Source organism: Manis pentadactyla, chromosome 9 (assembly GCF_030020395.1).
Source record: "Manis pentadactyla isolate mManPen7 chromosome 9, mManPen7.hap1, whole genome shotgun sequence".
Taxonomy (NCBI): domain Eukaryota; kingdom Metazoa; phylum Chordata; class Mammalia; order Pholidota; family Manidae; genus Manis; species Manis pentadactyla.
The window spans coordinates 55,675,530-55,699,543 of NC_080027.1; positions in this window are offsets into that span (position 1 = coordinate 55,675,530).

A 24,014-nucleotide genomic window follows, 5' to 3' on the forward strand; every position below is an offset into this window, starting at 1 on the left:
CTGTCCTGGAGCCCAGTGATGAGCTGGCAGAGCAGAAAATGCTTTGAAACCACTAAGAGAGGGATGTAGCAAGTGTTGTGGGTCACATAAGAAGGAGCCAACCAACTCCTTAGGACAGCCAGAGGCGTCGTCACTGAAGTGGGTTGCCATGGAGCTGGACCTTGAAGGATGTGTAGGAGTCCATCAGGATATAAATAGAGGAGAGACCGTCACAGAGAAGAGGTGCAAAGGTGTGCCGCAAAGAAAGTTTGGTGTGCCTTTCCTCACCCACACTGACCTCACTGTCTTCTGAGACCCCAGTGCGCTGACTTGGGATGCTTGCAGGCTAATCAAATGACCTCTGGAAAGGTGTTGTGATATTTTTTGTATCCCTAGAGACACATTTTCATGGTTGGTTTCTGTCTCTTTAGACCAAGTGTGCCACCCAGCCCTGTGCTGCAAGCTGATCTCCAGGAGGAACAGCTGTCACTGCCTCCAAGCCTTCCTGTCTTGGCCCAGTTCCAGGGATACCAACTCACTGTGGCATGTGTGGCATTCAACCCCTCCCTCTCCCTTCAGGACTACCACCTGATCCTTCCCTCAGTGCTGACCTCACCCACCAAGGGCCTCTGTCCACTCAGGTAAGACCCATGTCTGAATTATCCAGCACCCAGGTCACTCTACTGTTGCCAGCCCATGTGGGTCCTAATGTCCTGGCCTATCTGTCTGTCCTGTTCCCACCAAAGTGGCTCAGTTAGAGAGCAGAATTTGTATGCTGTTTCTCTGCCTGGCCATAGGCCCTAAAAAACTCTGAAAAGGACTCCCATTGGATCCCATGCTAATTACAAGAAAGTGAATTCTTAATGCATTGCTGGGTTTCCTTGAAAGTAAAGGAAATTTCCATGGACAGACATAGCCAAAAAAAAAGAGAGAGAAAGATCAGTAAGTTGAAACTAACATGTAAAAAAAAAGGCAAGATTTCCTTGAGGGCCAATACCATCACTGTGATAAGGAGACTAAGTCCTATGTGGAAGGCAAAGTCAGAGATCTGAGCCCAAGACTCCAACTTTAATCAGGGGGCCTTTGAAGCCTACTAAAGTAGATCTCTAGAGGTCTTTGGCCCTCAGTAGAAGTATATATCATTTCTGTCTGTAAAAGCAACCTAGGTCCGACAGGATTCTCAGATAAGTTCAGGTCTTAGAAAAGTTCAAAATGAGGTCACAATAGAAATTGCCAAACATATATGAAGTGAGTAATAGTTCACCGGAATGACAAACAGATTGAGACCTTCAAAAGCTTTAGATAGTGGAATTGTAATATCAGACTATGAAATAACCCTATGTTAAATCAATAAAAAATGAAAATATAGAGTTAAAAATGTGTAAGGGCAAAGCAACTATCAAAATAGCCAGGCAAAAATGAAAATGAGTAATACAGAATTTGCAGAAATAAAAAATAAAATAGTTGAAATTAAAATTGCAGTGGATGGAGGGGCGGAAGATGGTGGCGTGAGTAGAGCAGCGGAAATCTCCTCCCCAAACCACATGTATCTATGAAAATATAACAAAGACAACCCTTCCTAGAATAAAGACCAGAGGACAGAGGACAATATCCAGACCACATCTGCACCTGAGAGAACCCAGCACCTCGCGAAGGGGGTAAGATACAAGACCCAGCCCCGCGGGAGCCGAGCGCCCCTCCCCCCAGCTCCCAGCAGGAGAAGAAAAGGCAGAGCGGGAGGGAGACAGAGCCCAGGGCTGCCGAACACCCAGCCCCAGCCATCCGGGTCAGAGTGCAGACACAGTACGTGCCCAGGGGGCCCTGGATGCTAGGGAAACAGGGCAGCAAGAACAGTGAGCGGGCACCGGAGGCTGGGCGCCGGAGGACATAAGAAAAGTGAGCAACCAATATTTTTTTTTTTTTTTGCTGTTTTGTTTTGGTGAATGCTTTTTGGAAGTCTTAAAGGGATAGGGCCCCCAATACTAGGGAAACAGGGCAGCAAGAACAGTGAGTGGGCACTGGTGGCCTGGCGGTGGAAGACACCAGAAAAGAGAGCGAACTTTTTTTTTTTTTTTTTTGCTGTTTTGTTTTGGCGAGCACTTTTTGGTAGTCTTAAAGGGATAGGGACCCCAATACTAGCGAAACAGGGCAGCAAGACCGGTGAGCAGATGCCTGAGGCTGGTGCCAGAGAATAAAGAAAAACAAGCGGCCACCCTTTTTTTTTTTTTTTTAATTAAAAAAAAATTTTTTTTTTAATTTAAATTTTTTTTGTGTGTGTGTGGTCATTGTTTTGTTTTGGCGGGTGCTTTTTGGAAGTCTTAAAGGGGCAGGGCGGGACACTTAATCCAGAGGTAGGGAATCCGGGATCTCTGGGCACCCTAACCCCTGGGCTGCAGGGAGCAAGGAGGCCCCTTACGGAGATAAATAGCCTCCCAGCAGCTCCTGCTCCAACGCGACTCCACCACTTTGGAGCAGAGGCCTGAACCAGGCCACACCCACAGCAACAGCGGAGATAAACTCCATAGCAGCCGGGCAGGAAGCAGAAGCCCTGTCTGCGCACAGCTGCCCAGCACAAGCCACTAGAGGCCGCTGTTCTCCCAGGAGAGGAGGGCCACAAACCAACAAGAAGGGAAGTTCTTCCAGCTGTCACTCGTCCCAGCTCTGCAAACTATTCCTATCACCATGAAAAAGCAAAGTTACAGAAAGACAAAGATCACAGAGACAACACCAGAGAAGGAGACAGACCTAACCAGTCTTCCTGGCAAAGAAGTCAAAATAAGAATTATAAACATGCTGACAGAGATGCAGAGAAATACACAAGAGAAATGGGATGAAGTCCGGAGGGAGATCACAGATGCCAGAAAGGAGATTGCAGAAATGAAACAAACTCTGGAAGGGTTTATAAGCAGAATGGATAGGATGCAAGAGGCCATTGATGAAATTGAAACCACAGAACAGGAACGCATAGAAGCTGACATAGAGAGAGATAAAAGGATCTCCAGGAATGAAACAATGTTAAGAGAACTGTGTGACCAATCCAAAAGGAACAATATCCGTATTATAGGGGTTCCAGAAGAAGAAGAGAGAGGAAAAGAGATGGAAAGTATCTTAGAAGAAATAATTGCTGAAAACTTCCCCAAACTGGGGGAGGAAATAATCGAACAGACCACGGAAATACACAGAACCCCCAACAGAAAGGATCCAAGGAGGACAACACCAAGACACATAATAATCAAAGTGGCAAAGATCAAGGACAAGGAAAGAGTTTTAAAGGCAGCTAGAGAGAAAAAGGTCACCTATAAAGGAAAACCCATCAGGCTAACATCAGACTTCTCGACAGAAAACCTACAGGTCAGAAGAGAATCACATGATATATTTAATGCAATGAAACAGAAGGGCCTTGAACCAAGGATACTGTATCCAGCACAACTATCATTTAAATATGATGGCAGGAATAAACAATTCCCAGACAAGCAAAAGCTGAGGGAATTTGCTTCCCACAAACCACCTCTACAGGACATCTTACAGGGACTGCTCTAGATGGGAGCACGCCTAGAAAGAGCACAGAACAAAACACCCAACATATGAAGAATCGAGGAGGAGGAATAAGAAGGGAGAGAAGAAAAGAATCTCCAGACAGTGTATATAACAGCTCAATAAGCGAGCTAAGTTAGGCAGTAAGATACTAAAGAGGCTAACCTTGAACCTTTGGTAACCACGAATTTAAAGCCTGCAATGGCAATAAGTACATATGTTTCAATAGACACGCTAAATGTAAATGGAATGAATGTACCAATCAAAAGACACAGAGTAATAGAATGGACAAAACAGCAGGACCCATCTATATGCTGCTTACAAGAAACTCACCTCAAACCCAAAGACATGTACAGACTAAAAGTCAAGGGGTTGAAAAATATATTTCAGGCAAACAACAGTGAGAACAAAGCAGGGGTTGCACTACTAATAACAGACAAAATAAACTTCAAAACAAAGAAAGTAACAAGAGATAAAGAAGGACCCTACATAATGATAAAGGGCGCAGTCCAACAAGAGGATATAACCATTCTAAATATATATGCACCAACACAGGAGCACCAGCATATGTGAAACAAATACTAACAGAACTAAAGGGGGAAATAGAATGCAATGCATTCATTCTAGGAGACGTCAACACACCACTCACCCCAAAGGATACATCCACCGGGCAGAAAATAAGTAAGGACATGGAAGCACTGAACAACACAGTAGAGCAGATGGACCTAATAGACATCTATAGAACGCTACATCCAAAAGCAGCGGGATATACATTCTTCTCAAGTGCACATGGAACATTCTCCAGAATAGACCACATACTAGGCCACAAAAAGAGCCTCAGTAAATTCCAAAAGATTGAAATCCTACCAACCAACTTTTCAGACCACAAAGGCATTAAACTAGAAATAAACTGTTCAAAGAAAGCAAAAAGGCTCACAAACACATGGAGGCTAAACAACACGCTCCTAAATAATCAATGGATCAATGACCAAATCAAAATGGAGATCCAGCAATATATGGAAACAAAGGACAACAACAACACTAAGCCCCAACTTCTGTGGGACGCAGCAAAAGCAGTCTTAAGAGGAAAGTATATAGCAATCCAAGCATTTTTAAAAAAGGAAGAACAATCCCAAATGAATGGTCTAATGTCACAATTATCGAAATTGGAAAAAGAAGAACAAATGAGGCCTAAGGTCAGCAGAAGGAGGGACATAATAAAGATCAGAGAAGAAATAAATAAAATTGAGAAGAATAAAACAATAGAAAAAATCAATGAAACCAAGAGCTGGTTCTTCGAGAAAATAAACGAAATAGATAAGCCTCTAGCCAGACTTATTAAGAGGAAAAGAGAGTCAACACAAATCAACAGTATCAGAAACGAGAAAGGAAAAATCACGACGGACCCCACAGAAATACAAAGAATTATTAGAGACTACTATGAAAACCTATATGCTAACAAGCTGGGAAACCTAGGAGAAATGGACAACTTCCTAGAAAAATACAACCTTCCAAGACTGACCCAGAAAGAAACAGAAAATCTAAACAGACCAATTACCAGCAACGAAATTGAAGCGGTAATCAAAAAACTACCAAAGAACAAAACCCCCGGGCCAGATGGATTTACCTCGGAATTTTATCAGACATACAGGGAAGACATAATACCCATTCTCCTTAAAGTTTTCCAAAAAATAGAAGAGGAGGGGATACTCCCAAACTCATTCTATGAAGCCAACATCACCCTAATGCCAAAACCAGGCAAAGACCCCACCAAAAAAGAAAACTACAGACCAATATCCCTGATGAACCTAGATGCAAAAATACTCAACAAAATATTAGCAAACCGAATTCAAAAATACATCAAAAGGATCATACAGCATGACCAAGTGGGATTCATCCCAGGGATGCAAGGATGGTACAATATTTGAAAGTCCATCAACATTATCCACCACATCAACAAAAAGAAAGACAAAAACCACATGATCATCTCCATAGATGCTGAAAAAGCATTTGACAAAGGTCAACATCCATTCATGATAAAAACTCTCAGCAAAATGGGAATAGAGGGCAAGTACCTCAACATAATAAAGGCCATCTATGATAAACCCACAGCCAACATTATATTGAACAGCGAGAAGCTGAAAGCATTTCCTCTGAGATCGGGAACTAGACAGGGGTGCCCACTCTCTCCACTGTTATTTAAAATAGTACTGGAGGTCCTAGCCATGGCAATCAGACAAAACAAAGAAATACAATGTAACCAGATTGGTAAAGAAGAAGTTAAACTGTCACTATTTGCAGATGACATGATACTGTACATAAAAAACCCTAAAGACTCCACCCCAAAACTACTAGAAATGATATTGGAATACAGCAAAGTTGCAGGATACAAAATCAACACACAGAAATCTGTGGCTTTCCTATACACTAACAATGAACCAACAGAAAGAGAAATCAGGAAAACAACTCCATTCACAATTGCATCAAAAAAATAAAATACCTAGGAATAAACCTAACCAAGGAAGTGAAAGACTTATACTCTGAAAACTACAAGTCACTCTTAAGAGAAATTAAAGGGAACACTAACAGATGGAAACTCATCCCATGCTCGTGGCTAGGAAGAATTAATATCGTCAAAATGGCCATCCTGCCCAAAGCAATATACAGATTTGATGCAATCCCTATGGAACTACCAGGAACATTCTTCAATTAACTGGAACAAATAACTCAAAAATTCATATGGAAACACCAAAGACCCCGAATAGCCAAAGCAATCCTGAGAAAGAAGAATAAAGTAGGGGGGATCTCACTCCCCAACTTCAAGCTCTATTATAAAGCCATAGTAATCAAGACAATTTGGTACTGGCACAAGAACAGAGCCACAGACCAATGGAACAGACTAGAGAATACGGACATTAACCCAGACATATATGGTCAATTAATATTTGATAAAGGAGCCATGGACATACATTGGTGAAATGACAGTCTCTTCAACAGATGGTGCTGGCAAAACTGGACAGCTACATGTAGGAGAATGAAACTGGACCATTGTCTAACCCCATATACAAAAGTAAACTCAAAATGGATCAAAGACCTGAATGTAAGTCATGAAACCATTAAACTCTTGGAAGAAAACTTAGGCAAAAACCTCTTAGACATAAACATGAGTGACCTCTTCTTGAACATATCACCCCGGGCAAGGAAAACAACAGCAAAAATGAATAAGTGGGACTATATTAAGCTGAAAAGCTTCTGTACAGCAAAAGACACCATCAATAGAACAAAAAGGAACCCTACAGTATGGGAGAACATATTTGAAGATGACACATCCGATAAAGTCTTGACGTCCAGAATATATAAGGAGCTCACACGCCTCAACAAACAAAAAACAAATAACCCAATTAAAAAATGGGCAGAGGAACTGAACAGACAGTTCTCCTAAAAAGAAACACAGATAGCCAACAGACACATGAAAAGATGCTCCACATCGCTAATTATCAGAGAAATGCAAATTAAAACTCAATGAGGTATCACCTCACACCAGTAAGGATGGCTGCCATCCAAAAGACAAACAACAACAAATGTTGGCGAGGCTGTGGAGAAAGGGGAACCCTCCTCCACTGCTGGTGGGAATGTAAGTTAGTTCAACCATTGTGGAAAGCAGTATGGAGGTACATCAAAATGCTCAAAACAGACCTACCATTTGACCCAGGAATTGCACTCCTAGGAATTTACCCTAAGAATGCAGCAATCAAGTATGAGAAAGATCAGTGCACCCCTATGTTTATCGCAGCACTATTTACAATAGCCAAGAATTGGAAGCAAGCTAAATGTCCATCGATAGATGAATGGATAAATAAGATGTGGTACATGTACACAATGGAATACTACTCAGCCATAAGAAAAGGGCAAATCCAACCATTTGCAGCAACATGGATGGAGCTGGAGGGTATTATGCTCAGTGAAACAAGCCAAGCGGAGAAAGAGAAATACCAAATGATTTCACTTATCTGTGGAATATAAGAACAAAGGAAAAACTGAAGGAACAAAATAGCAGCAGAATCACAGAACTCAAGAATGGACTAACAGGTACCAAAGGGAAAGGGACTGGGGAGGATGGGTGGGTAGGGAGGGATAAAGGGGGGAGAAGTAGGGGGGTATTAAGATTAGCATGCATGGGGGGTAGGAGAAAAGGGAGGGATGTACAATACAGAGAAGGCAAGTAGTGATTCTACAACATTTTGCTATGCTGATGGACAGTGACTGTAAAGGGGTTTATAAGGGGGACCTGGTATAGGGTAGAGCCTAGTAAACATAATATTCGTCATGTAAGTGTAGATTAGTGATACCAAAAAAAAAAAAAAAGGGTAGTTCCTGTATGGTAACCTCCAATGAGTTCTACACAAGAGTATAAAGTGCATATAAAAGTGTAGGCAAAGGGTCTGTTTGTGTTTATACAGAGGATCAAAGCCTAATTGGGCTACCCCGAAAATGAACTAAGATACGATTTTAAAAAAACTTCCAACATCAGCACTCTCTGGAAGACTCATGCCAGAAGATGATCATCAAAAAACCCCAACAAAGATCCACGCACTGCTACAGCTGTAGATGCACTCATCCCACCAGTTCCTGGACTTGCCATGGGAATGAGGAAGGAGATATCTAAGCTGGCCTGTGCATACAGTAAAACAACAAATTTGGCTGGATCTATAATGTTGGAACTCAATCAAGAATTAGGAGAAATGCAAATTGTAGCGCTCCAAAATCTTAAAACTACAGACTATTTACTGTTAAAAGAACATAAGGGATGTGAACATTCCCCAGGAATGGGTTGTTTTAATTTGTCTGATTTCTCTCAGACTGTTCAAGTTCAGTTGGACAATATCCACCACATCATAGATAAGTTTTCACAAATGCCTAAGGTGCCTAACTGGTTTTCTTGATTTCACTGGAGATGGCTTTTAATTACAGGTATGCTTTGGTTATGTAACTATACTCCTGTTATGTTAATGTGTGTGTGCAATTTAAGTAGTAGCTTAAAACCTATACATGCTGAAGTTACTCTACAAGAAGATATGTCAAAGAAATAATCAATCTTCCCATGTTTTCTGCCGCCTGCTACTTCTATAGCTTTTCTTCTTCCTTCCTAATTACAACCCTTAAATTGAATTCGTGCCTCATATCAAATTTACCGAGTATCATAGTTGTTCCAAGTGGTATAGATACCTCAAGACAAATGCTGGGCATAGAAGCTACATGGCATAAATATGCAAAGAAATAAAATGCTAACCATTTCAAACAATAAGGCTTCTCTCTCACTTACCAACTTTACATTTCCCTGTATGGCCCCGGAAGATGACTGGTTAGCCCGAGAAGGGTAAGATTCCTCAAGGGAGGAACAACCTAAGACAGGCACAGTTGCAGGGGGTCATCAGGTGAGAAATTGGGGATCAACAGAGGTGAGGCTTAGAACCTCACCCCCCCTGTTCTGAGAGAAATCTTCTGCGTACGTGGATGTTTTATTGCCCTTGTCTAGCTTGAATTAACACATAGTCTACAGGCACACACTTGATCATCTACATTTGCTCTCTTACAACACTAAACTATGTTTTCTACCTTTATCTTGTATCTACCTACCACTTCAGCATTTTATTAAAAATAATAATAATAAAGAGAGAAATGTGGTATCCACATATAAATCAAGTATAAAAATCAAATGAGTATTTATATTTGAACTGAATGTTTATAGTTCATGATGCATGAGCAAAACCGAAGGTTTCTGTGATGGCTGCCCTTGTACTGTTCACCATGTAAGAACTTAGTCACTATGTAATAATTTGTTCTCCATGTAAGAACTTGTTTGTTATGCCTCAGAAGATTGGAGACTGACGAAAATTAGGCTTGGGTTAGATTAATGATTGTGCATTGAGCATTGACTCCCCTATACAGAATTTTATTGTTGTTAACAACCATTTGATCAATAAATATGAGAGATGCCCTCACAATAAAAAAAAAAGTATACACTTCCAATGGTAAAATAATAAGTAACCGGAATGTAATGAATATAGTCAAGATATTGTAACAGCTTGGTATGGTGATAGCTGGTACCTAGAATTGTCATCTATATAAATGTTGAATCACTATGTTGTACAACTGAAACTAATGTAATGTAATACTGTGTGTCAACTACCCTTCAATAAAAAATAATTATCTAAAAAAAAAAATTGCAGTGGATGACATAAACAGCAGTTAGACACAATTGAATAGAGAATTAGTGATCTGAAAGGTAGAGCTGAAAAAATTTATAAGAATTAGTTCACATAGGAAGAAGGAAAATATGCAAAGTAACTTTTAAGAAGAATAAAATGAGGAATAATAAAAAGTGAAAGACAGTCACTATTCAAAGAAGTAATAGCTGAGAACATTTCCAGAACTGATGAAAAGTTATTATAAATCTGCAGCTGTACAAACATAAATACATTAAACAAGGCTAAATAAACAGCTCCACACCTATAATCTTATCATGAGCATGCAGAAAACCAAGGACACAGAGATGTTGAAAGCGGCCAGAGAGCAAAGGCATGTTTCCCCAAAGTATGGCAGTTAGATTGACAGAAAAATTCTCAACAGTGGTGGAAGCCAGAATAAAGGAGAATGAGATCATCAAAGTGCTGAGAGAAATAAGTAGCAAAAAAACCCTACTTTCAAGTGTGAGGGCAAAATAAAGACATTTCAGATAAACAAAAACTGAGTTTACAATCAGCAAACCTTCACTTGAAGAACTTCTAAATAATGAACTTCACAAAGAAGAAAGATGATTTCAGAAGTACAACAAAGAAAAAGAACTAAAAATGATACATGTGTAGATAAACACAAACAGACATTATGTCTATGGAAAATAGAATAATCACAACAACAGCAATATAAGAATATATAGTATATGAGGTTAAAATAGGAGAGATCTAAAATTCTCAGTAACGGTGCCATGCAATTTAGGAGAAGAGTGACTTTGTTAAAGTGCCTGAACATCGTTGGGTTGTCTCACGTGCTGTTAAGAAGAAACACTTAGACAGTACCTAACAATGTTAAGTGTACAAGGTACAAAGGAAATGCAATAACTAAGAAAATAGAAATTAAATGTATAATGTACAAAAATGCAGAACTAAAAATTTTTTTAAGTTAAACTAACAATAACCCTAAAAATCAATGAAGTAAAAAGCAAGAGAAAGAATAAAAAAGAGGCAAAGAGTACTGAGTAAACTGTAAGAAACAAGTACAAATGTATCAATAATGCAACAAATAGAAAAGAACTAGAGTCACCAATTAAAGTAGAGAGCTTGCCAGATTGGATTTTTAAAATGTACTGTATGCTTTTTAAAAAAGAAATTCTAAAACATAAGGACACAGAAAGTTTAAAAGTCAAAGGATGGAAAAAATCATACTAGATCAAGTTTAACTAAATAAATCTGGGATAACTTCTTTATCAATATAAAAATATGCTTTAAGACAAAAAAGCACTGGAGTCATTACATTATTACAAGTTCAATCTCCAGGAAATTATAAAGGCTGTTAGTCTATGTTCTCCTAACAAAATGGCTTTAAACTTGCTGGAAACATAGAGAGAAAATGAAAAATTACCTTTATAGTGGGAGAGCTCAACACATCTAATTATTGACAGATCAAGCAGACAAAAACTTAGGAAAGATACAGACATTTGAACAACCTAATCAACTAGCTTCGTTAGAACTCTATACCCAGTAATTGGTTGATGCATGTCTTTCCAAGCACATAAAAACATTTACAAAGCTTGAGCACATGTTAAGCCATTACGTAGTTCTCAACCCATTTCAAACATATTCTTATTGCACAAATAAGGGGTAAGTCAATAACAAAATGATAACCAAACAACCAAAACCACCACCATCAACAGGCTGGCCAGGCAAATCTGCTTTACCAACTTATTCAGGGACTGCAATCTCTTCCATTTCAATGCCTGATCATTCCTTATGCTACTGTCTTCATCTGCATTGTTGAGGATTGGTCATGGACATGTTTGTCTGCCAGCTTGCAGAAGAAAAAAGAAAGAGTCCATGGCGAACAATTTTATTTTAGACTCAACATTGCATTGGTGCTAATTTAATCGCATGCATGAGCCACCCTCAGATCAACAGAGGCTGAAAAATGTGATCTTTGGCTATTCAATCGTGTCCAGGAAAATGTAGAGAACAGAGCTGGAGGACCAACCAGCAGTTTGCCACACACCCAGACTCAATTCTCTGAAGTATAATATTGCTACCAAAACCACAAAAGAATAGTAGGGAAAAAGGAAAATTGCTGGCCAATCTTACTCATAAAAAGAGAGATAAAAGTCTGAAACATGAATAGGAAAAATCCTCTTCCAAAAATCTAGAAAATACATAAACAGAATTAAGCATTCTAACAGAGTTTTGTCTTTAAATGATCCATCACCCCACAGTGGATCTACTGTCAGTTGATTTCTTTCAGATGAGAAAGTGAAGACAAAGAGCTCAATGACTCATTCAAGGTCACATAGCAAGCCGGAGGCACCAAGTTCCCACCTGCACCCTCCCTGCTTTGGATGCTGCCTAGACATGTAAAACAAAGCAGCCGGGTGGTGCTTGGAGGGGACCACACCCTTTGTAGTTATGCATTGGTTATTTCCATTTTTCTGAAACCAGTACAAACCAGACAAGCCCTTGATTTCCTAGTCTTATGAATGAACTTCATGAGCCCTTGGACAGCACTTACTTTACTGAGCACCATGACATGAATTATTCCTTTAATTCTCACAGCAACCCAGTAAGGTAGGTAATGTTATTGCCCGTTTGCAGGTAAAGAAGCCAGAATTAGCCTCTTGAATTACTTTGGCCATGTACTCATTGAAGGGCCCCCACCCGTAAGATGGCGAACTTCCTGCTTCTCTTCCGGGTCTTCGGTTCCTGCCGGCGCCACCCGAGGCCCAATGACCTCTCGCCCCCCACAATCCCAGCACCTGGCCAATAGCCACCAGTCCCGTTGAAGTGACACCTCAATCAGCTTATGTCCCTCCCTATATAACCTAGTACTTTTCCCCAATAAAGCGGAATTCTCCGGTGAATTGCTGCTGTGTGTCACTCCTTCCTTTCATTTTGGTGCCGCAACCCGGGAGACGGGACACCCCAACTGGGCCCCGTCTTCCCCCGACACCAGCAGCAGCTTGCCCTCGTCCTCTTTTTCCGGCGCTGCCTCCTCACACTCACCACTGCTCTTTGGCCTTTAGGTAAGTTTTCCCCCGGAGTGGGCCACTCTTCCCCGAGCTATCGCAGCGCCATTGACCGTGATCGTCCGGCAAGGCCCTGACGCTCGGGGACGAGGAGGGAACTCTCCCCGCCTCAGGCCTTCACGGCTGCGGCGGACCCTCAGGCCCCTCCTCCAACAGCCATAAACGAGGTGACTCCTTTGCGGATGAGAACGCTCCCTTCCCCCCCCCCTCCTTCCGTTCCTTCTGCCAAAAACTCCTAGTACTACGTTCCTCGGACCCCGGCACTCTGCCTTCTTAGAGAAGTCTGGGTGATGACCACACTTCCTAAGAAACCGACTCGTATACGAGTTTCCGCAGACCACCAAGGGTCACCGGGGACGCCCTTTGTCTCCGTGTGGTCTGCTCCCAGTCCGAGGATCTCTGTTCATCTTCCTCTGTCCTTTAGCCATGGGAGCCTCCTCATCCCTCCCTGAAAGTTCACCTCTTGAATGCCTGCTCAAGCATCTAGCCACCCTCTCCCTGATGCCTGATATAAAACCAAAACTTCTCCGCAAATACTGCTCCCAAGATTGGCCGACATGCCCCCTAGACAATAACAACCAATGGCCTGCAGGGGGAGCTCTTGATCCTAACATCACTCGCGATCTCTTTAACTACTGCCAGCGCCTGAAAAAATGGAAGGAGATTCCCTATATCGAGGCTTTTCACCTCCTAGCCCAAAATCCCGGCCTCTGCACCAGCTGTTCCCCGCCCCAAGTTCTCCTAGCCTGCAGGCCTCCTCCCACCCCTCCACACACTCCAAGGCCCTCTTCGATTACCTTTGACCCAGCCAACGAACTTCCGCCATACAGGCTTCCCCCTTCAGCCCCTCCTCCTCCTACAACCCCTCCGTCCTCTTCCGCCGTAGCCGCCGCCTCCACCTCCTCCCCCGCAGAGGCCTCCCACCCACACCCTTCCCCTTCTTCTCCTACAGCAGCCCTTCCCCCTTCCTCTCCATCTCCTCCCCATCTCCCCTCCTCCGCCTTTGCCCCCCTCACCTGCCCCTCCCCCACGGATTGAGCCTGAGCCTTTCAGCCCCCCTTTAACTAGGTCCCGGGGGCCTCCTCTGTCTTTGCCCTCATCACCTGTTTCTCCCCCACACACTGAGCCGGAACCCTTCAGTCCCCCTCAGACTTGATCCTGGGGGCCTCCCCAAATTATCGCCCCCCTCCAAGAGGTGGCGGGACCCGAAGGCATCGTGCGAGTTCACGTACCTTTCTCCTTAGGGGATTTAGCCCAACTTGAAAAACGCCTTGGTTCCTTTTCCACTGATCCCACGACATATATCAGGGAGTTTCAATGGACCCTCCAGTCTTACAGCCTCACACATCATGACATTTTCATGCTCCTAGCCAATACCCTCCTTCCGGAAGAGCATAGAAGAGTTTGGGACTTCGCCCAAACACACGCTACCGAAACCCACAGGACTGACCCCACCTATCCCACTGGCCCCACCGCTGTCCCTGAACAAGACCCGCACTGGGATTATAACACCGCTGTAGGTCTCCGCTCTTGGGATATTTTCGCCTCCTGCTTAATAGCAGGTCTGAAAAAGGCAGCTCGTAAAATAGTCAATTTTCAAAAGCTCCAGGACATAATTCAAAAACAGGAAGAAACTCCCTCTGAATTCCTAGATAGACTCACCCAAGCCCTATTACAGTATACCAGCCTGGACCCAGAAACGCCGGATGGAAGACATGTCCTTATGACATACTTCCTGACTCAAAGCTACCCCTACATTAAAGCTAAACTCAAAAACTTAGATCAGGGCCCCACTACCCCGCAGACTGAGATCCTAACAGTGGCCTTTAAAGTCTTCCATAACCGTGAGGAGGAGAAAGAACGCTGTAAACAAAAGGCTGATCAGGCCAACTTTCAGATATTGGCCCAGCTGATAAAACCACAACCTGGGCGCCCCTCCACAAACAAGCCCCCCCCAGGAGCTTGTTTCAAGTGCGGAAAAGAAGGACATTGGTCAAGGGCGTGCCCCTCCCCCAGACCTCCTACCACCCCATGCCCCAGATGTCACAAAAAGGGCCACTGGGGATCTGATTGCCCAACCACCCGAAGGGGAGACTGGACGAACAACCCCCATCCTAAGCCTGCCATAGTGGGACTGGCGGAGGAGGATTGACAGGGCCCAGGGTCTTCTCGCCCGACCATTTCCATCACCAAACAGGAGCCCAGGGTTACTTTAACAGTAGACGGTCGCCCCATCTCCTTCCTCCTAGATACAGGAGCCACCTTCTCGGTCTTGCGAGAATACCGGGGCCCTACCACGCCAGCCATTACTCCTATAGTCGGGGTAGGAGGAAAACAGATCTTCCCATTGAAAACCCCTCCCCTTTTATGCACAATCCAGGACAATCCCATACCTTTTTCCCACTCCTTCCTGGTTATGCCCCAGTGTCCCATCCCTTTACTAGGACGGGACATCCTTTCTCTCCTCCATGTTTCCATAACTATATCCACTCCCACAACCCCCAGTTCCCCCTTTCTGATGGCCCTCATAGCCGATGACCCCCCTCTATCTGATGAAAGCTCCAGTTTTGCCCTCATACACCCTGTAGATCCCAAGGTCTGGGACATTACAAGTCCCTCCATGGCTCTATGTCCTCCTGCCTCTATTAAATTACAGGACCCCTCACAGTATATCTGTCAGGCCCAATACCCCCTAACCACTTCGGCCCTCATAGGCCTTCAACCCATCATTCAGGACCTTTTAAACAAAAATTACCTCAGACCCACTCACTCCCTGTTTAATACCCCCATATTAGCTGTTAAAAAAACCAATGGATCTTTCCGCCTAGTCCAAGATCTCCACCTCATTAACATGGGCATCGTCCCTATCCATCCCTTAGTTCCAAATCCATACACCCTTTTATCGCAGATCCCTGCATCGGCCTCCCACTTCTCAGTCCTAGATCTCAAGGACGCATTTTTTTCTATCCCTCTGAACCCCTCCTCCCAAGATTTTTTCGCCTTCACCTGGATGGACCCATACACAAGACATTCTGAACAACTCACTTGGACAGTTTTGCCACAAGGTTTCCGAGATAGTCCCCATATTTTTGGACAGGTCCTAGCTCAGGACCTCAAACAGTTTCATCATGATCACTCGGAGTCCACCTTATTACAATACGTGGACGATCTTCTACTCTGCAGTCCCTCGTGGGAACAGTCTCAACTTGACACTGCCTCCCTACTTAACCTTCTAGCTTCCAGAGGTTACCGGATATCCCTCGTCAAGGCTCAAATCTCTTCCCCTTCTGTCACTTACCTCAGATTCCTTCTATCTCAACAAAGAAAGTCCATTATCTTGAACAGAAAACGACTCCTCTCTGACCTGCCCGTTCCCAAAACCAAGACAGAAATCCTTTCCTTTCTAAGCCTGGTTGGGTATTTTAGAGCATGGATCCCTAACTTCTCCCTGTTGGCAAGACCCCTATACGACCTCAGCAAGGGCCCCCCTAAAGAACCATTATCCTCTTCACCCCAACACTCCTTCATTAAGCTCTGTCAAGCCCTTGTGGGAGCCCCAGCTCTCCATCTTCCTGATTTGTCAAAGCCCTTCTCATTATACATTCATGAGAGGTCCAGTCAAGCTCTAGGAGTCCTAGGCCAATATTATGGCCCATCCTTTGCCCCAGTAGCTTATGTTTCCAAGCAATTAGACCCCACAGTTCAGGGATGGGCCCCTTGCCTACGGGCATTAGCCACTGGACAGCTCTTGCAGAAGGTAGCTCATAAACTGACATTTGGGGTGCCCCTTACCATTCTGTCCCCACATCACCTAAAAGACTTCTTAACCTACAAAAGTTTACAGACTCTCCCTCCCTCCAGACTCCTGACCTTACTGTCCTCTTTCCTCCAAAATCCACACATTTCTTTCCTCCCCTGCCCGCCCCTGAATCTGGCCACTCTTCTTCCTCTATCCTTCTCTCCTCATTCTCCCTCGCATGATTGCCTAGAAGCCCTTCACAACTTCCTTCCGTGCCACTCCACGATCTCCGAAGGAGCCCTCTCACACTCTGACCTCATCTGGTTTACTGATGGGTCCTCCTTTAAACATGAGGGCACCCATTACGCAGGATACGCAGTAGTCTCCCTCGAAGACGTCATCGAGGCACGAGCCCTACCCCCCGGTACAACCAATCAACAGGCCGAACTCATTGCAGCCACCAGAGCTTGCACTCTAGCCCAGGACACGTCTCTCACACTGTACACTGACTCCAAATACATATTCCACATTCTCTTGTCCCATGCGGAAGTATGGAAAGAAAGAGGCCTCCTCACCACAAAAGGAAATTCCATCACTAATTCAGCCTTAATTACCAAACTTATAGAGGCTTCACAACTCCCACACCGACTGGGCATAGTCCACTGCAAATCACATCAAAAAGATGACTCCCCCATTACAAGGGGTAACAACAAAGCTGACAGAGTAGCCTGGTCGATTGCCCTATCAGATGATGCACCAGACAACGATCCATCTGCCCTTGCAGTTTTAGCCTTATCACAAGACACCCTCTGTTCCCAGGACAAAGAGTCCCTCTTCTGCTTCTTACACGATCTATTCCATCCTAGCCTCCAATCCTTGATCCATTTTTTACAATCCTTTTTTTCTCTCTCTCCTGAAGACAAAACCCTACTTAACCAAATCACCCGCAGGTGCACCATCTGCCAACGCACTAACCCTAATACCCCTCTCAAGGCCCAACCCTTCCCGGCTCATCAAGCAAGGGGTAATGTCCCCACCGCAGACTGGCAAATAGACTTCACTAACATGCGCCCCCCGTACAGTGTACCAGATACCTACTCGTGTTAGTAGATACATTTTCAGGATGGGTCGAAGCTTTCCCCACCACTAACAAACAAGCGTCCGCAGTTGCCTCTATCCTCCTCACCCAGATCTTTCCTAGGTTCGGGATGCCCACTTCCCTCCAATCAGATAATGGCCCTGAGTTCACTGCCCAAATCATTCAGAACCTCTCCAAGTCGCTCTCACTCCCCTGGCATCTACACTGTCCTTATCGACCACAGGCTTCAGGAAAAGTAGAAAGAGCCAATAGGACTCTAAAAGGCATCCTGACCAAACTATCTCTGGAATTACACCTTGTCTGGGTTCGCTTACTTCCTTAGCTCTACTCCGCATTCGGGCCCTCCCAAAAAAACCTTCCTTCTTGTCACCCTTTGAGATCATGTACGGCCGCACAATTCTACCCCCAGGGCTCACTTCCCACAAAGGACCAATTCCTCCCAACATGGCCCTTCCACTACTCTTTCTCCTCTGCACCAAATTATGGAAATATCAGGATTGGCTCCTCCCGGATTCATCCGCTTCCCAAAACCCTCCTGTCTTACAACCCAGTCAACTAGTGTTTTATAAGCCTCCAGAAAATAAGCCCCCTGTCACCCCAAAATGGGAAGGTCCACACCCAGTCATTCTCTGCACCCCCTCGGCCGCTAAGCTCTCACTGCCTGATAACTCTGTCACCCCTTGGATTCATATCTCCAGGTTGAAACCAAACACCCAGGACCCACCTCCTCTGGACACCCAAGACCCAACCCAGAGTCCTTCGGATAAAGCTCAAGACGCTGTCTACTCTTCCACGCTTCATCCCTCTGATCCCTTGAAACTCCGCATCTCCCATTCACCCCCTTTGCCATCCATACCTGAATCATGACCTTTTCTTCCTTTACTGCTCTCTCGCTCTCGTTCCTCATTTCTATCGTCTTCTCCATCACCTCAGCCTCCTTTGTATGGCTAATCAAGGTCAGACAGACTTACACACAGCATCAAACAAAAACCACTGCCCTCATTACCACATCAGACTGCCCTCTAAAAGGCTGTTCCGAGCCTTTGTACCTTCAGTTTCCTCCCTCCACCGAAGTGTTCACTAGCAGCCCCCTTTTCACTCCCTACCTCTGCTTCCTCTCTGACCAAAAACAAGCCTCATGCAGGCAGTGGCCAGACACCTATCGGGGATGTCCCTACTGGTCTTGTGCCATTCACTACCTGGGTGACTCTCGGTACCCACAGTATTACTCATCCAACCATTTCATAAAATATCCCAACAGCTCATTCTGCTTATCAATCCATGATCCCTGGGACCCTCGATGGGCCGCCGGAGTCACAGCCTCAGTTTACTATGGGGGGGTCCTCGACCCCCTACGGTACCCTTCATATCTCTCGAGAGTATGTTCCTTCTCACTCCCAGATCTCTCAAGTTGCGTCAGATATCAGACATTCCGAAAAAGTCATTATTCAAACATTTGACAGCGCCTCTTCATCTTCCTATCCCCGCCCCTCTTCTAATTTCTCCTACTCTTGGTTACAGCTCATTCAAGACACCACCATCTTTCTCAACCACACCCTCAACACTGCCAATTGTTTCTTGTGCGCATCACTACAGCGCCCACTGTTGGCCGCTGTGCCCCTTAATATTTCCAACTACTCCTTCCATGCAGAAGGACAACCCTTCTGTCCCCTGGCAGACATACCCCTATGGGAACCAGAATAGACAGATAATCTCACCATCCACCACTGTGTAGGCCCAACTCCACCCCCCTCCAGCGCACTTCACTGCCTCTCTATCTATACCCCCACCTCCGACTCTGAAACTTTTACACAACCAGGACACTTCTTTTGGTGTAATGGCAGTCTTTTCAACTCACTGCCTCCCAACTCCAATATACCCTGCATTCTCATCACCCTAATCCCACAGCTTACACTTTACAGCATGGCAGAATTTCTTGAGCTCCAACCTCCCTTGCCCTCACGCACAAAAAGGGCTGCTTTCCTTCCCATCATGGTCGGTATCTCTTTGACCACCTCAGCCATTGGGGCAGGGTTTTCGAGAGGAGCCTTGGGTCACTCTCTGTGGGCAAGTAAAGATCTCAACGCTAAACTTGAGGGAGCCCTGACATCCACTGCCGATTCCATGGCCTCTCTCCAAAGACAGGTCACTTCGCTAGCTAAGGTCACCCTTCAAAACCGGCGGGCCTTAGATCTGCTTACAGCCGAGAAGGGCGGCACCTGCGTCTTCCTTCGGGAAGAGTGCTGCTATTACATCAACGAATCCAGCATTGTAGAAACTGACATTACCAAACTCACCGACCTTGCCTCCAGCCTCCACTCTGCTTCCAATTCCAACCCATTCTCTTCAATACTAACAAACCCCTTCCTCACCTGGCTGTGGCCCATTGCAGGCCCCATAATAATCATTCTTCTCGCCTGTCTCTTCTTACCCTGTATAATAAAGTTCATCAAATCCCAAGTCAGAAAAATCTCTAATCAAACTTTCAACCAGCTTTTACTCAGGAACTATCAGCTTCTGGCCACAGAAGATCGATCCCTCACCCTCACGTGACCTCCTCACCACACGCCGAGATGGACCCCTCTCTCCGCTGGAAACTGTTCCTGGAAACAATGGCCGCAGACGCCTGGCTCCTGACACCCATATCCTCTTGGCACCATTGGAATCAACAAGTCCTCAACCTATGGTTACAGGGAACCTTCATTGATTTCCAACCTGAAGAAGTCCACATCTACTCGTCCTTACTGTGGGGAGTCCTATCAACCCTTTCCTCCCTGTCCTCAAGCCCTCACTCCCTTCTCCGCCCCCGTTCAGCAGGAAGCAGTCAGAGAGAAAGCAACGTCCACAACCCCATAGAGGAGAAAGGGGGGAATGAAGGGCCCCCACCCGTAAGATGGCGAACTTCCTGCTTCTCTTCCCGGTCTTCGGTTCCCGCCGGCACCACCCGAGGCCCAATCACCTCTTGCCCCCCCCAATCCCAGCACCTGGCCAATAGCCACCAGTCCCGTTGAAGTGACACCTCAATCAGTTTTTGTCCCTCCCTATATAACCTAGTACTTTTCCCCAATAAAGTGGAACTCTCCTGTGAATTGCTGCTGTGTGTTGCTCCTTCCTTTCACTCATTTCTAGGGATCCCAGCCCCCGCTGGATCTCTAGATGTGGTCCCTGAAAAATCATTACTAGTCTCCTGTGAGAAAACTTCGTGTTCCTGAAGGTATCTCTGGGGCCAAGGGGCAGCCTTTTTCTGAGAAGCCCCAGCGAGCAAAGGCTATAGGCCAGAGGACAAAGTGCAGCAGGCTGGGCTCCGCAAGTGTGATCCTTCCAGCTGCCCCTGGTAGGAGCCCCAGGCCTGCTACTTTGATGACCCCGTTTAGAGTTCTGATTTTGGCTCTGTCACTCATTCACATGTGACCTTGGACAGATCACCCTTCTGAGCCTTATTTATGATGTACACCCTGGGGCTTCCATGAAAGGCAGATATGTTTGCATCAAGGGAAGAAGATGCTGTTGGCAACATTAGTATTTTTTATTCTAGGAGTCAGATCTATTCTCTGGTGCAACAGCCTGTCTTGAGCATTAGGATTTGGGGTTGGCCAAGATACCCACACATTCTACCTGTATTAAGTAGGATAGAGGCCCAGCATCTGTAACAAAACCTCAAAACAACAGTAACTTAAACAAAATAGAAATGTATTTCTCTCTCATATGACAAGCAACCCAGGCTTGATGTCATGGCCCCATAATGTCAGTGGCCCAGGGTTCTTCTGTTTGCTGCTCTGCCATCTCTGGGGCGTTGCCCTCACCATAGGATCCAAATGGCTGCTGCCCCCTCCAAATTCCGGGAACTGCAGGCTGGAAGAACAGGGGCTCACCCTTCGTCCTCACAATGTAATCCCAAATTGTTCACGACACTTCCACTCAATCGCATTGGACAGCTTAGGGGCACGACCACATCTAGTGACCATGGAGCCTGGGGTATATGGTCTTTAGGTGAGCGGCCCTTTATTCAGTTAAAAAATCTAATACCAGAAAAGGACAGACACTAGAGAACAATCCCCAGTCTATTCCACACCATCGCTCATTCAGGGACAAGGAACTTCTTGAACTGAAATGAGCTTCCTCGTAGTGTTCTAGACGGGCTTGCTCTTTGACTTTGCAATGACTTTGGAGGCTCTGCATTTGCAGATACCAAGTCAAATAATTCAGCAAATACACACAGTTTCACATAGTTCAACCTCCAGATCTAATCAGGAACACCCTTCTTCCTGCTTTCAGAAGAGAAACCAAAGGACAGGGACAGGACTCAACACCGAGGGTCAGCAAAGGGGAATTCCAACAGCTACAGGCGTATCAGCCAGACTGACCCCCAGCCCCTGGAGGTCCTGCACTCAGTTACCCCACCTTTCACCAGCTGGGGGCAGAAATGAGTATCTGGGCAGCTCACTAGTCTTTGCATCATACTTCTTTGTCTGCAAAAGGCCGTGATTTAGAACCGGCTAGGAACAGGGCACAGAACTCAGAGTGGGACTCAAGGAGCCCTCTGCCCTCTGTGAGAGGCTGCGCCATGGGAGTTCCCGGAAGATTCAGGGCCTCTGGGACACCAGAGCTGGCAAGGTGTGTGTCCAGGTGAATACAGCCAGGGGCTCAGCAGTTCCTCGTGGTGAGCTGCAGAGCCCTGATGAAGACCGAGGGCTCAGTGCTGAGGCCAGAGGCAGCCTCTGGTGCCAGGGGAGCTGGGTGAGTGCATGCTACTCCCCCAGGGTCCACATGCATAGGTGAACATCAGAATGCCAGGATTAGTTCGGCCATTTATAGGGGGCCCCTTGTGCAAGCTATCATGTTAAGGGCTTGAGACATATTTTATAGACAAAAATTATTTATTCATTGTTCACAAACACCCTATGGGAAATGAGGGCACTAAGCTAAAAGAATTGAAATAACTCTCTGCACATTACCCAGCCAGTTAGACATGGGTGGCAGGTTCAAAGCCAGCCACGTCAGACTCCAGGCCTAGCAAGCCTCCCCACACCAGGAGCAAGCGCACAGGGGTGGGAGGCCACAGGCTTTAGAGTACCTTGGTTTCCTCCTCTGCCTCAGGAGCCTCACGATGGCCACTCACACGGGGCTTCATACTGTGACACTGTCATGATGTGTAAAGTGCCTGGCATCTTCCCTAGCACTCAAAATAGCATGCCCTGGACAAATGTGACCTCTTTCCCTTTGCTTTCATCTGGATTTCTGACTCCACGTGCTGCAGGCACCTTGGCTATGCAGCTCACCCTAATCCTGGCATTGCACCGCCTGCTCGGCTCCCCCAAGCCATGGTTTTCTGTCTTTTTACCCTGTTACTGTCCCTCTCAGCTCTTCTCATCATCCAGTATATTATATATCCAGGCAGTCATCTGTATTTTGTCTGTCACCATGCATTAGAATACAGGCTCAGCGAGGACTAGGATTCTTTTTCTGTTTTTATTTACTATACTGTATCCTCAATGTCCAGAGAGAAACTGGCAAGGCGTGAGCACCCAGTAAGATCAGGGAGCACACCAATGTCCAGCAGACTGCACAGATGCCTTCATTGTTTCCTCATCTCTAGGGGTAAATGGAACAAAGTCTTTGTGCACATGTGCACACAAACACACACCGGAAAGGGGTGAGACTGCTCAGTGCCTCAGGAGCCCCCCGTCCCTGTGCTTGGCTCATCCCCTCCTGGAGAAACTGCGGAGTGATTCGGCTAGAGGGACACGGCTCACAGGAAGGAGGTACTTTGCTCCCCCAGCACCACATGTCAGGTACATCTTCGTATTCCCTTCCAGAAGACCCTACACTCAGGAACACAGTCTAAACCATTCTGCCGGGTGCTGGTTCCCACTCCCCGGCCCCGGGGCCACTGAGCCCTGCTGGATGACAGCTTCGTCAGCTTCCCCAGAGGAGGACCCCCAAGCTCTTGGTATTCCAAACAGGCTTCTCTCCTTCCACAGCACAGTGGGTTCTGGGCCGTTCTCAGGAATGGCTATTTTGGCCAGTGAGGGCAAACCCCAAATCAGATAAACACCAGCAAGCTGGCCTCCACCCCTCTTGGGGCTGATTCACGAGGCCCAGGCATGCCCATTAACTGCCAGGCCAGCCCTGTGTGCTCAGGAAAATACTGCCGCTGCTCTCAAGGCGGCTGCAGCATTTCTCAGAAGAGCCGCGGCCATAATAACAAGGCATCCGCCTCCCCACTCGGGAGCCCATCAGTTATTATCTGCAGCACAAACACCTACTACTTTGTACTAACATTTTGGCAGTTTCATACAAACAGAGCACTTAGCACTGCCCCATAACTCTGTGCGCTTGCTGGGCCCCAGCTCCCAGCTGGCACGGGCAGCCAAGTGGTC